Source organism: Marmota marmota, unplaced genomic scaffold (genome assembly GCF_001458135.2).
Source record: "Marmota marmota marmota unplaced genomic scaffold, marMar, whole genome shotgun sequence".
Classification (NCBI taxonomy): Eukaryota; Metazoa; Chordata; class Mammalia; order Rodentia; family Sciuridae; genus Marmota; species Marmota marmota.
The window spans coordinates 7,568,933-7,583,590 of NW_026000305.1; the positions used below are offsets into that span (position 1 = coordinate 7,568,933).

Below are 14,658 nucleotides of genomic sequence, written 5' to 3' on the forward strand. Positions count from 1 at the left end.
TATGGAAAATCCTACTTGTTTTCTCTATAGTGACAACTCCAGGTAAAGCACAGTGATAACTGTGAGTAGAGGGCAAAGAAAAGCACTACCCCAAATCATTTGTTGTTCATTGAACATGTGAATCAATTTATTTTCTTCCAAAAACAGCAGAGCATTTTTGGTCTTCTATAACTATTGAAACTCATAGTTACTATCAAAACTGAATCAATAGAAGTTCATGGTGTTTCTCCAACTGTTTTATTTCACAAGGAATATTTAGTGTGCTGCCAATGTTTCCCTTTGAGGGTCAGTGAAAATTTGTTCTCATTTTGCTTCTTCTGAATATTGAAAAGTGAGCTCTAATGCTACAGCATTTGTCCCGAGGCTATGTTACTGTGACAGGAAACTGGGCATTTTCTCAGGTGACGGAATACCTTCTCTGAGGATATATGCATATCCGTGTTTATAGCAGCACAATTCACAATAGCCAAAACCATGGAACCAGACTTGGTGTCCATCAATGGATAAATGGATAAAGAAAATGTGGTACAGATACACAATGGAGTTTTATTCAGCCATAAAGAAGAATGAAATTATGGCATATGCAGGAAAAAATGGATGAAAGTTGAGAATATTATGTTAAGAGAAGCCAGACTCAGAAGATCAAGGGCCATATGTTTTCCTCTCATATGTGGAAGCTAGAGAGGAAAAGGAAATAAAAAGGTGGGGGAATCTTATGAAAATGGAAGGGAGATCATTAGAATAGAGGAAAGGGACCAAGAAGAAAGAGGAGGGGAGGGAAGGGAAAAGGAGAAATACTGAGGAATAATACTGTCCAAATTATATTGCTATATTGAGTGCATGTACATATCTATACAATGATTTCCTTTTTTCTTTTTTTTTGAGAAAGAGAGAATTTTTTAATATGTATATTTTAGTTTTTGGTAATTTCTTTTAAAAAGAAACAATGTTTGGGGTATGCTATCAATTGATGATAACAAAGCTCCTCTGGAGTTATCTTGTTAACATTCTATTAAAAATATATGTAACTCACAAGAGTCTAAGTAGTTTCTGAATCTTCAAATAGTGCTGTTTCTTGTGACAGCTCCTCCATCAAAGTCAAAAGACAATTGTAATCTACTTTCCAATAAATTCTTCCTTTTGTCATAGTGAATGATTTAGTTTGCTCCTTTGGAAGGGTAACCAATGGGAAAGAGCTATTAGAAAACAGGACAGCTAAAATTCACAAACTTATGCAAATCATTCTAGTTCTGGGAATGGCTCAGATAATGAATCTCCCATCTTGATACATGTAAAATGTAGTAAAAAAATGGCTTCAAAGAAGGGGCCTCTTTGGCTGATTGGCATTACAGTTTTTATAAATATTTTTGCTTCCATCAAGTACAGAAGAAAGTTCAAAGATCTAAAATCTGAACTAATTTAGACTGGTAAATCTTTGAAGTTGCCCAGCAAAAGCTAGAGAGATAGATATGGTAAAAATTCCTATTCTGTTCATTGCCAAACCTAACCCAAAACTCAAGATCTGTGTAAAGAATGAGGTCATTTCACGCTGTAACTCAATCCCAGACAAATCTGGCATTCACTTGCAAAGCTTGACTATCATTGGCTTTTTACAATCCCCACTCACACGGTTCCATTTATGCTGCTTTTGGTTGTTGTGTCATGTTTGTTTTGCATGTGATCCTCTGAAGAGTTTTCTTAAAGTGAACAAAACAGAACAAGATTGAGAAAAGACTTTTACAGATCAAATGAAAAGTCTTCTTCATAAAGAATGAAGTGAATATTATTCAATTTATTTTAAGAACTTGAAAATTCAAATTCTTCTTAGTATGAGATGGTCACAAATTATCAACTTAGCTTTAACTATTTATTCAATATAAATCCCTTGATGTAGCTAGGCGCCGTGGCTCACGCCTGTAATCCTAGCAGCTTGAGAGGCTGAGGCAGGAGGATCACAAGTTCAAAGCCAGCCTCAGCAAAAGCGAGACCCTGTCAGTGAGACCCTGTCTATAAATAATATACAAAATATGGCTGGGGATGTGGTTCAGTGGTCAAGTGCCCTGAGTTCAATCTCTGGTACCCCTCAAAAAAAATCCCTCGATGTCTAGGTGCACTTGAAGTTGTTGGAATTTAGTAAATTATGCTTTTGTAACTTTTTAGTTCATATTTTCATGAAATATTTAACAATAGCTTTGCTATAACTACCAAAGTTTTCCACTATGACCCCATTTTAATGATCAAGATATTTTGCAGTATATGTTTTTCATATACAAGTAGTGTTCCTCCATAATTACACAGGAATTGTCCTTTGAATTCATTTTTTATGAGGGAAAACTTTATTTGTGTGGAAAAATCTGTAAATTTTATTGTTCAAGGAGCTTTGGACATCATCCTGCATTAAGAATGAAAGAGACCCTAAATATCAAGTTCTACCATCTCATTGCACTTACGAGGGAAGTGAGGCCCAAGAAGGGAAAGCATACGCACATATAATGAAGGGATAAAATACTGAATGCTTAAAAAAGGTTCAATGAATGAATGGATAAATTGAATTATGGATAGATGTACAGGTGGATAGGTAGTGGATGAGTGTGTGAACTGGTTGATCCAAGGATAATATTGGTGGCAGAGTCAGGGATGGAAACTGATTGTCCTGGAACTCACTTAATTTCACTTCCTCTATAAAATTCTGCCTCTCTGAGCAAAATTTAAGAATCATATTTAGGTAAATTTTAAATGGATCTGCCAAGATGATCTACCAGAAAACATGTAAGCTTTAAAGCTAGACAGACCTGTGTTTGAATCTCAGGTCTGAGATTCTCAGGTCTGATAATTTTGTGGCCTTCAGAAAGTTAGTTAATTGGTCAAGTTCCATTTTTTAACCTGAAAAGTATGGATTATGAAGTCAAAATGAAATTAAATAAAATATCTGTGTAAGGCAACAGGCAAGTACATCAGACCCAGTACATCTCAATAAATGTTCATCTCTCTCCTCTGTGACATTTTGATTTTAATTTATTTTTATTGGTTCTTTTTACTTATACATAACAATAGAATATACTATGATATAATTAAAAGCATGGAATAAAATTTGTTCTAATTCAGTCCCTATTATTTCTCCTTTCCTTTCCTTTCTCCACCCCCCATTCCCTTCCCTCTACTAATCTTTCTGCTATTTACTCATAATTCAAAAAATATTTTTAATTAGTGTCTTTTGAACGCACATTATAGTTAGATTCACTGTAGTATATTCATATATTTACATAGGAAAGTTAGGTCACATTCATTCAGGAATTTAATTTATAACCTATGAAAATGTTGATGTTATCTAAATACCATGAAACTTTTTTACATATGTGGCCCAAATACAGCGTTTCTCAAAGTCTGGTGCCTCAGATCAGCAACATCAGTCTCACAAGGGAACCTGATAGACATGCCAATTCAATTGTTAGGCCCCACACTAGGTCTACAGGGTCAGAATCTCTTCGAGTGGGGCCCAGAAATCCTTACTATAAAAAAATGTTCCCAGTGATTCTGAAATATATTAAAGATTGAGAACCACTAATCAATAGGCATGAAGACCTTTGACTGTTTTTTCTTGAGGTCTTCCCTCAAGATAAAACTTGAGATATTTGATAAAACTTCATATCTATTTATCATATTGTCAGTCCTTGATCCAGGAAGCAACATTAAGTGACCATGGGGATTTAGTTACAGATTTCTAGCAAAACATAAAGAAGTTTACCTGGTTAAAACATTATAAGAATGTCATTCACTGGTAGTGATCCCTCTAAACTGTCTCAACAGTTTTGTGAAGAAGTCATTGTGCATCTTTGATAAAAACCAAAACCTGTGTATTTCTTTAAATTTTACCTTAAATTATGGAATATTCTTTATAATAGTAATAAAGACTAGTCAATACTCATATTGGTAATTCAGTCTTGCTTGAATATGGATTTTGTTTTATTTAGAGATAGCAAAGTTGAGAAGGAGCACATGAACTCAAGGTCATTTGACATGTTTGAAGACAGCCTAGTAGGTTGACCCATAAAGCCTTAGTCAGGCAACACTCTGAATTATAGACATAACAACTACAAAGAAATAAACATTTTCTGAAGATGAAACTGACTTTGTAAACTTAAAACTTTAGAGTAATGACAATGCTCTTCTTCCTTTTTGTCAGATTTTGACTCAAGAGCTGGAGATCTAAAGGGTTCAATGATCGTTATAAGATAGAAGATGTAGCTACTAAAATGTTTTCAGGAAGCCCATGATGTCAGCAAAAAGTCCTTCGTTAGAATCAAAAGAGCCTCAGACCGCAAAATATATGACAAAATTGAAAGAAGAGACAATTCAATAGTAATTGTTGAAGACCCCAGTACTCATCTCAATGGTGAGTCTAATGACCTACCTTCAATAAAGAAACAGTGTGGGGGCTGGGTTTATGGCTCAGCGGTAGAGCACATGGCTCAGCGGTAGAGCACTCGCCTCACACATGCAAGGTCCTGGGCTCAATCCTCAGCACCACATAAAAATAAATAAATAAATAAAAGTTATTGTGTACAACTACAAAAAAAATAAATATAAAAAAAAAAGAAACAATGGGCTGGGGTTTTGGCTCAGTGGTAGAGTGCTTGCTTCACACACATGAGGCCCTGGGTTTGATCCTCAGCACCACATAAAAATAAATAAATTAAAATAAAGATATTGTGTTCATCTACAACTAAATTTTTTTTAAATTAAAAAACAGTGGCTTAATATCAACAATAGAAGACTTGAACAATATTATTAATCAACTAGATCTAAGACATCTGTAGAACACTACCCAACAGTAGGCAGAAAAAGAGAATCAGCTATATTGAAGTTCAGTACAATTCTAATTGTACCCTAAATATTATTATTATTTCAGCTGCAGCTGCCATAGACCAATTCATCTGAGCCCTAAAACTAAAACAACTGAAGCTTCATATCAGTTGTGAGAGGTAAATTTGTTTTGCTTTTTAATTATATTTCCAGAATGTTTCTATCATGCTAAAATCTAAGCTCTTCCAAGGCAAAAGGTAAAATCCAGCAAACTTTTCAAGGAATTATTAACCATGCATACAATAGATGGCTGAAAATTGAAGAAAATTCTAAAACTATCAGCATGAGAGGCACAGGGAGAAAAGTGATGAGACAAATTCCTCCTTCATCAGTCTCATGGCCAGCTCTCTCATCCCTCTTTCCCACAAATACATGACATAGGATAATGCTGATCCAGTTTTTGGCACCTATATTACAATGAACTTTTGAAGTTCTGAATACATATAAATAAAAGCCCTACACAGTTGAGTCAAGACTGTAAAAGTCATATCAGAAGGTTTCATGTATTTAGATATGTATACTATTTGTGATTTATAGATAATTTTAGATGATATGTAGACAAACTTTCTTTAACATTATCTAGCACAGAAAGCCCATGATGTCAACAAATATAATGTTTAGGAAAGGATACAATAGATATTTGAACTTTAGAAGAGAATCAATTTAAAGAAAAAAAAATAGTAAGCAATTAATTATAAAAGTGATAGGATTATGGCAGATGTTAAGAAAGTAATATGAAAATGACCAAAATTTTAAGCTTAAGGAAAACTAACTTTCAATAAAATTCAAACATTAAGAGAACAGGATGTGTATTTATAACCTGAACTCATTGAATTTTATAGTCAATAATGAAATACTGGTGTGTTTATACCGTACTTAATGAATCAGAATTTTTGAACTGGCAGGGAACTACTAATCAAATTGGCAAATGACTTGGAAGGAAAGATTTTAATTTAGAACAAACAGTAGTACTTTGAGAGAGAGAATACACACTTGAATTTTTATCGGTTTCTAAAAGCCCTTGCTTTTAGTGAGTTCAAATGTTTAATTTGATTAGGGTCTCTTATTAGTGTCCTACATTTTAGGTTAGAACTTAATGTCTAATAAATCTATGTCCCAGACTCAGAAATATTTTATTTCTGCCTGTCTTAGAAAGACAGAAATATTCAAAGTGAACCTATACAATGTAGTTTATTCACTCACACATAAAAAAATGTAGTATTACCTGGAACAATAGAAGTTTGGGTGACAAGGACCCTGAGCATAGAAGGTCTTCCTCCAGATTTCCTGCAGACTGTATTCTCTTGAATATGTGCTTTACTAAAGAGGAAAAAAAAAAAAGAAGAAAGAAAAAAGTGTTTTTTATCATTGTTTTTTTTTAAAAGGTTCCAAATAGGACCACATGTACTGTTACATCTTTGAGTTTGTGTCTTGCCATAATGAAACAAAAGACCAAGGAGAGTTCATAATTTGCCTAATTATCTTTCTAAATCACTTAATTGGGAAGTCTAATTATAAGGTTTTGCTATCAGTACTGACACTATTAACAATTTTCCCACTGATTCTCTGGCCAGAAATATGGAAAACACATACATACCACCTAGACCACACATTATATATGTACGCATACCTATTTACATAATATATAACATGCACATACTGAGAAATGTGTAGATATAAATATATCTGAATATATAAATATAAAATATATCTGAAAAGTTCATAACAGTTAAAATAATCTTTTTAAATTCCTGAGTGCTTTAAAATTTTTCAATTTTCCAAACACTTTTGCATCAGTCATCTCAAACAAATAGCTTAGGATCATTTGAAAGTGGGCAAGAAGCATGAAAAGCTGGAATTGCTTCTCTACATATATAAACCTCATTTTATTTTTGGATGGAGTCACTGTATCAGCAGATTTGTTGGATGGCATAGGCCTAATACATCTAAATTTAACAAATTGTTTTACAAAAGTCTTTCATGATGTCCTGTGAACAAAATGATGAAATGTTGAATGAAACAGGACAGTTAGATATGGAACATTTTTAACACCCATATCCATGAACTGCTAATGAATATTTCCATCTACCAAGGAGAGATTAGTTGTAACACGTTGTGCACAAGACAGACTATAATACTGAGACAGAAATAAATGGTCAGGATGATGAGAGGTAGTCAAAAGCATATCATTTGAGAAATCCCTAAAGGTTATTTCATCTGGAGAAGATTTAAGGAGAATATAGATATATAATAATTTATATATTTAATCTATATTTAAATATATAATTATATCTATATCCTAATATAGTATTTACAAATTTGAAGGGTCACTCTATCAAAAATTTTAAACTTAATCAATGTAATACAAATAACAGGATAAAGACAAAGGCGTGAAAATATTCATAAATTTTGACCTAATAAGATTTGACCTCAACATAAGGACAAACCTTCTGGCAATACTAAAATGAGATATCTGGGTAAAAGGTGAGTTCTCTATTCCTGGAGGACTAAACGAGTATTTGTCAGAGAGGATGTCACAGAATGTGAGACTTTTTTAGGTGACCTTTAAAGCTTCCTGAAGTGATTTATTTATTCACTCATTTCACAAATATATATTGAACTCCTACTAAGTACAATATTTATTGAATCCCTACTAAGGAACCATTGTAGGAACTAGAGAAACTATATAGAATAAGACAAATTTCCTGTCCTAATGAGACTATATTATATTGAAAAAAACAATGAATTTTTAAAAAATAATATAATATCAGTAAAATTGTTAGAAAGAGGGGGAGGGTTGTGGCTCAGTGGTAGAGCACTCACCTAGCATATGTGAGGCTCTGGGTTTGATCCTCAGCACCATTTAAAAATAAATAAAATAAAGGTTTTGTGTCCAACTACAACTAAAAATATTTTTAAAAAATTGTTAGAAAGAAAATAAACTCTTTGAATTATGTACTCCTTATAATTACTGAAATGGAGATCTTTTTATTTAGAGATCAGTAGTATGCCCATTAAACTTATTTCCACAAAGTAATCAGGCCCTGAGCTGGGTGAGAGAAAAGAGATTGGGAGACAAAAATTAAGAGTGGTGATTCTCACCAAAGTATATTACAGAATTCTTATAAAAGGCTGCATTAGCAGTGGGAGGTTCATAATCGGTGAAAACTCAAATTTCTTAATTCCTAACCCAATAAAATTCTTACTCTTCCCTCCAGGAGAGCATGGTTTTTAGAATCACAATATTAATGACAAAAGCAATGTGCTAGTTTATGTTCTTCAATCATCATTATAAATTATTGTTTCATAGACTTTGTATAGAGCAAAACAAAGTGTAGTCTATGTGAGCATGCAACTAAGTGCTACTATTAAGTCAATCATAAGCAAAATTATTAAGTGAACAGCTTTTGTTCCTGGGTGCAGAGACTGGAAAGAAAGGACAACTTGACCAGACCCTGCCTAACAAATCACTAGCTCTCCTATTTGGCAGATCTTTTTAAATATCTTTTTATATCATTTTTTAAACCTCTGCCTTACAAACCCATGCTCCAGCTCAGCGAATCTCTGCACTGAAGACAAGGTCAACAAAACTGTGATTTATAAATTGAATACAACAAAGTCAGATATATGTATCTTTATTGTGACAGCTACCCACCCAACCCAATGTTCTGGCAGTATAGAAGCATTTGAGATATGAAAAGGCAAACAAATATTCTTTCTCCAGGAAGCAAATTAGGCCAAAAGCAAACTGTAAAATGAATTGGAAACAGCCATCCTGCCCTGGGCCAGTCAGCAAAATGCAAAGCAAAGCCTAAGCACCCTTGGTCACCCCCACTCCCCTGGGTGGTGAGTCAAAATGAAACATCACCTGATGCAGAAAACAAAGCCAAGTTTAGTCAAGCCTAGAGAGGCACTGCCAAACAGAGGGTGGAGGGGGAGTTAAAACAAATATCCAGATGAACATTCGAAAAGGCAAACAACCAAAACAAATAAACAAATACAAAAGATAATTTTAAAGGATAATAGCAAATTTCCCAATTCTGCTTGAGACAGAGGAATAGGGGCCACACAAGGAGCATTGTCCTGCCTGCCAAACTCTTTAGTACTCATGTAAATCACCCCAAGGCCAGGCCACTTACAAGTGATGATTTCTGAGGAGGGAAAAGACTGGGCAGAGCTCATGTCTCCAGGGTGTGGAAGTTGTTTTCAACTCCTAGTTCCTAAGCACTTAGCTAGGGCGACAGCTGCTCACTGTTGATTCCATATTGGTACAGGACAGAAAGCTGGCCGGAGTAGGGGCATTTGAAGGAGTCTTTGGAGATTACTCTCCACAGGGCCTGTATTAGATTGTGTAATCAGACATGTGGGTGGTGTCTTTCCTCTCCCCTTCCCTGCTCCCTGTTCCAATGCCTTTTACCCTTTCTAGTGATTCCTCTCATCCCAGTGCTCTCCCACAAAAAGAGTCTCTGACTTCATAGCATGCCCCACCCAGGGGCTTCTCTTTGAGAATTTGATATGCAATGCTATATTTGTTTCCTAGGCTGGCCATAACAAATTATCACAAACTACATGGCTTGAAAACCAGAAATTTTTCTCTCAAAGTTCTGGAAGCCTGAAATCCAAAATTAAGGCATCTGCAGAACTATGTCCCCCCTCAAACACTAGGGAAAATATTTTCCTTGCCTCTTCTAATTTCTGGTAGCTCTTGGCATCCCTTGCCTTGTGTGTGCATCATTCCTATCTCTTCCTCAACTTCATGTGACTATCTTCCCTATGTATGTCCATGTCTTTGAATAGCAGTCATATAAAACGCCAGCCATTGGCTTTAGGGCCCACTTTAATTCAGAATGATTTTAAGTTCACTACTCATACCCTCAAACATACAATTTCCAAGTAATGTCACATGCTATGGTCCAAGAAGACATGAATTTTTGGAGGACACTATTTAACTCTGTACAGAGGCAATATTTAATGCAAAATAATATATTTTCCTTAGTGAAAGAGGATGTCAAGTGTGAAATGGCAAGTGTGAAACTGAAAGACAGTTTGGGAGACAGGATAGCCATTTGAAGGCCTATATATCGATTCTCAGGCAGAATGAATTGAATTTATTTTTGAAAAAAAAAAAGAAAGAAAATTGAAATCTTAGCTATTCTGTAAATGTTAATATTTTGGAGATATTAAATTTGCTTTGCTGGATACCTAAGATTTTGGGAGTCAATGTCAAGTCCTTCTCTCAAGGCATGTGGATCCCATCTTTGTTGCATGCTAGTTACATGACCTTGTGCAACTCATGATATCCCATGACCTCATTTTCATCTATAAAATAATATTAAAAATAGTTTCTGCTTGATAAATTCATTGTGGAGGTTAAATGGACTAAATCATGTATAGCACCCATAGCCTGCCTAACCCCAAATCAGTCCTTGATATAATTTCTAATATATTTAATAATTTATTGTTATTCTTACTTTACAAGTTGGGAAAAGGTATAAAATAATCTAAGCAGAGGCACAATGCATTTTACTCATTTAAGAACTCTTTAAATATCCATATATTTACTTTTAGGACAATTGTTAACATACTAATTCCCCTAAGCCCAGTACATAACAGTCCACACCTTAGTCATTTGGGGCAATGTTTTATTTCTACTTATTAATTAAAGATGCTTAGGGTCAGAGCCCTGGAAGAGAATGTCCTCCTACATAACATGTCTACTAGCAGGGTTTGAGCCCAGACCTATTAAGATATCCAGGACCCATTTTCCTAATGTTTTAGATGTGATTTTTTTAGTCTCACATTCTCTGTTGTTTCTCTAATTTAAGAGCACAGGATTTGAAGAAAGATTGCCTGGATGTAAAAACCTACTACTCCTAATTCCTAGCTATACATCCTTAAACAAATAATATAAACTATCTGACCCTCAGTTTTCCCAACTGAAAAATGAATACAATAATTTTGTTTATCTCATAGGTATTGTTTTAGTCATCTTTTTAGTGTTGTGACTGAAAGATCTGAGCAGAACAATTTCAGGGGAGGAAGTTTATTTGGGTGCTCACAGTTTCAGAGGTCTCAGTCCATCGAGAGCAGGCTCCATTTCTTGGGGCTCAAGGTGAGGCTGAACATTATGGTGGAAGAGTATGGCATAGGAAAGTGGCTAACAAAAATGAACAGGAAGTAGAGAGAGAAACTCCACTCCCCAGATACAATTATATATTCCAAAGCTACACCCACAATGCCTACCTCCTCCAGTCACATCCCATCTGCCTCCAGTTAATCCCCATCAGGGATTAATTCACTGATTAGTTTAAGGTTCTCACAACCTAATAATTTCCCCTCTGAACCCTCTCTCATTGTCTCACATGTGAGCTTTTGGGGAACACCACATCTAAACCATAACAGGTGTATTATGACTATTAGAATAAATAATTCATTTAAAGAACTGAGCACTATTCCTGGAATATGGTAAACTCTTAAAATGATAGCCATTATTGCTGTAATTAATATGGGTACCTGCTTCCCATCAAGTTCTCTGACTTTATCTTTAATAGTCTAAGCAAATCTTATTATTTAATTGTCAGAACCTGTGAGTTACTTATTCCCATTTACGTGAAAATAACCTGAGAATTAGGGCAATCAAGGAACTTAGCCATAGTAATTCATCTAAAAAATGGCAGTTATGAATTTAGAAATAACCCCACACGACATCAGAGCCCAGTACATAACAGTCCACACCTTAGTCATTTGGGGCAATGTTTTATTTCCACTTATTAATTAAAGATGCTTAGAGTCAGAGCCCTGGAAGAGAATGTCCTCCTATATAACATATCTACTAGCAGGGTTTGAGCCCAGGCCTATTAAGATATCCAGGACCCATTTTCCTAATGTCTTAGATGCCCCATAATTTTGCTTATTTCTCCCAATGGGGAAAATCGATGTTTTAAAACTGGAGGGTTTTTGTTTTGTTTTGTTTCGTTTTATTGCACTGGGAATTGAATCCAGGGGCACTCGTCCACTGAGCTAAACCTCCATACCTTTTTATTTTCATTTATGTATTTTTTTATGTTGAGACAGGATCTTGATGAGTTGCTTAAGGCCCTACTAAGTTGCTGAGGCTGGCCCTGAACTTGCAATCCTTCTGCCTCAGCCTCCTGAGTTGCTGGGATTACAGTTTGTTCCACTGCACCCTGCTATAAATGGAATTCTACCTGAAATATACTTGGAAAATATTTTAAAACCTGACTAAACAAAGCATATCAGTCTCTTAGGTCACAAAATAGAATACTTTACTCACAACATTTTGTACCTTGAATAACTTGTGATCAGAGAATACTCATAGTAAACTACAACGTTAGATAATCTTTCTTGAGGGGTAGGGTTTACCATTTACTAAGGACTTTCAAATAGAAAGGCAGGGTAACCAAAATAATGACAATGGCTGCCAAGGTTCTCCTATGTTCCAGGCACTGTGCTAATTGCTATACATACATAATCTTATGAAATATTTACTATCTTATAAGGACTATTATAAGGAAGCTCTATAAGGTAGGTACTACTATTCATTGTCCTCATGTTTTAGACAAAAACCATGGGGCTCAGGAAACTAAGCTATTTTCTCTAGAAAACAAAGCTTACTATTATATAGCACAGAAGAATCTGGAACCTGAAATCATGAGCTCTATAATTCTCTTATATGAGCTCTTAACTACTGTGGTAGAAAAGTGAACCTGCCTTTGAATCTGGCCAGCACTATGACTGGCATAGAGCAGGCATTCAAGTAATAGTGACTGTTATAATCTCTATATATTATCAAAAACAAAATAAAATCAGGTTGGAGGAAGAGGTAAAATAACTTATCAATACATCAGTTAATCCAATAGGCATATGCTGTATTATTCAATATCTGAAATGAGAAGCAAGGAGCAAGGTTTTGTCCTAAGTGTGCTATGTCATTAATGTAGACCAAATACATTTGTGTCTTTCCACAATGTCAGAAATTATTTGAATGACAATAAATTCATAGGCTGTACCACTTTCATCAGTGGCAGTTCACTAAATATTTGTGGGTCACTTCGTAGTCACAAGCTGTACAATCACAGGTTCTTGTATCCCAATCTAATATCTGTAACATTCAAGTCACACTTAACATGTGTGTGTGTGCGCACACACGCTATAGAAGTCTAAGAAAGGGTTAATGCAGCCACAGGGGTTAAGAAGGCTAAACTGAGAGAGAAGGCAGGAAACATATATGAATGCAAAGAGTCACTGTAGGTGGTCAGATAAGATTATTATTCAATCAAAGAACTTGTTCAGGGCACAGAGTTACAGGTGTCAAAGCACAGGAACTTATTCTAGGTCAAAGTCCAGAGGGAGAGCAGCAGTTTGGAGTGTCAACTTGTGATATCAGCTTTGATTGGAGCTTGCATGATCATCACAGGCAGGAGAAATTGCACTCAGCTAAAGGTTGAGAACAGAGATTTGGAGGTTAATCACTGGCGATTTTCTTGGTCAAGGTTCCTGAAGAATGACCATGTTGCTACCACGTCCACTCTCAGGTTGCTCCTCCTTTTATGGATTTTAAGTGAAGAGGTTGCATCATTTGGTGGGCTTGGGCTTGTGTGTTCAATAACCTTATGTACCTTGTTTTTCTGACATGAGTTTAATATGCTCATGCTTCCATGTGCTTCTGATTGATTTGATAAATTCACAAGTGGTCATTCTTTTTTTAATATATTTTTTTAGTTGTTGATGGACCTTTATTTTATTTATATGTGGTGCTGAGAATTGAACCCAGTGCCTCACACATGCTAGGCAAGCAGTCTACCACTGAGGCATAACCCCAGCCCACAAGTGGTCATTCTTATTAGCATGATTCATTTATCAGTTTATGCCTTATGGTGGTGCCAGGCAGATGATTTTTTACTTGTACAAACAAGGTATAGAGTCATTCCACCTCAGCACTCAAACTCAAAATGGAGTAGCTTATGGCAAACTACTGCTTTACAAAATGGAGTAACAAGGTTTAGTCACAGCCTGAAAACTGCTGTTTTATACATCATGGAGTAATTCAGAACAGAATGCAGCCTATTTTCCACAGATTTAGATTTAGATACAGGTGAATCCACAATGTAAAGCCTGGCTGTCTCACCAGAACTAGTTTTATGTTAAAATGCCTCTTCAATTGGCGTGCAGCTACTGTTTTAAAGCACTACCATACAGGACTCTCTTTGTGTTCAAACAATGAATACTGTAACTATGCCTCCCTGTAAAATGTAAATTCTCCCTGTAAAAGAAGCAGAGAAAGTCACTAATTTCTAGCAGTGAAGATAGTTTATGTTCTGGCAGGATACCAGATACTGAATCTACCACCTAGTAGGAAGGTCTCCAAAAGCAGACAGGCAGAGTAGATGACAACTTAAACACCATACTGAGGGCAAAATCTGCCACCAATTTCTCGGAATGAGGAGTGAGATAAGTATTTTGACCATTAATTCACATCTTTCTGGCCTTTAAGTTGTCTAGCTAACTTGATTACACTGTTCATATCTTCTTGATTATCTTTGTAAAAGTATTAGAACTAATCTTTCTTTAAATCCAGAAATCTCTCAGCCGCTTTCTCTCTCCCTCTCCCTCTCCCTTTCTCTCCTTCTCCCTCTCCCTCTCCCTCTCCCTCCCTCCATCTCTCTTTCATACTTTTAAAGTGTTAATCTTACAATCTCAGCATACATTTTTTTCTTGTTAAGAATTTTTAACTTTTTATTAAAAGAAAGAACTTTATAGATTTTTTTTTTTTTT

The 14,658-nt window shown here is 35.3% G+C and overlaps 1 protein-coding gene across 1 annotated transcript in view; it reads left to right on the forward strand.

The window, feature by feature from the left end:
• Positions 1-3,224: 3,224 nt before the first annotated feature.
• Rtl3 (retrotransposon Gag like 3) overlaps positions 3,225-14,658 on the forward strand; it is a 22,916-nt gene continuing 11,482 nt past the window's right edge. Inside the window, exons 1-2 of the mRNA XM_048797269.1 lie at positions 3,225-4,393; positions 4,910-4,982. The gene's annotated coding sequence lies outside the window, so the exon portion shown is untranslated. The remainder of the gene's footprint in view (positions 4,394-4,909; positions 4,983-14,658) is intronic.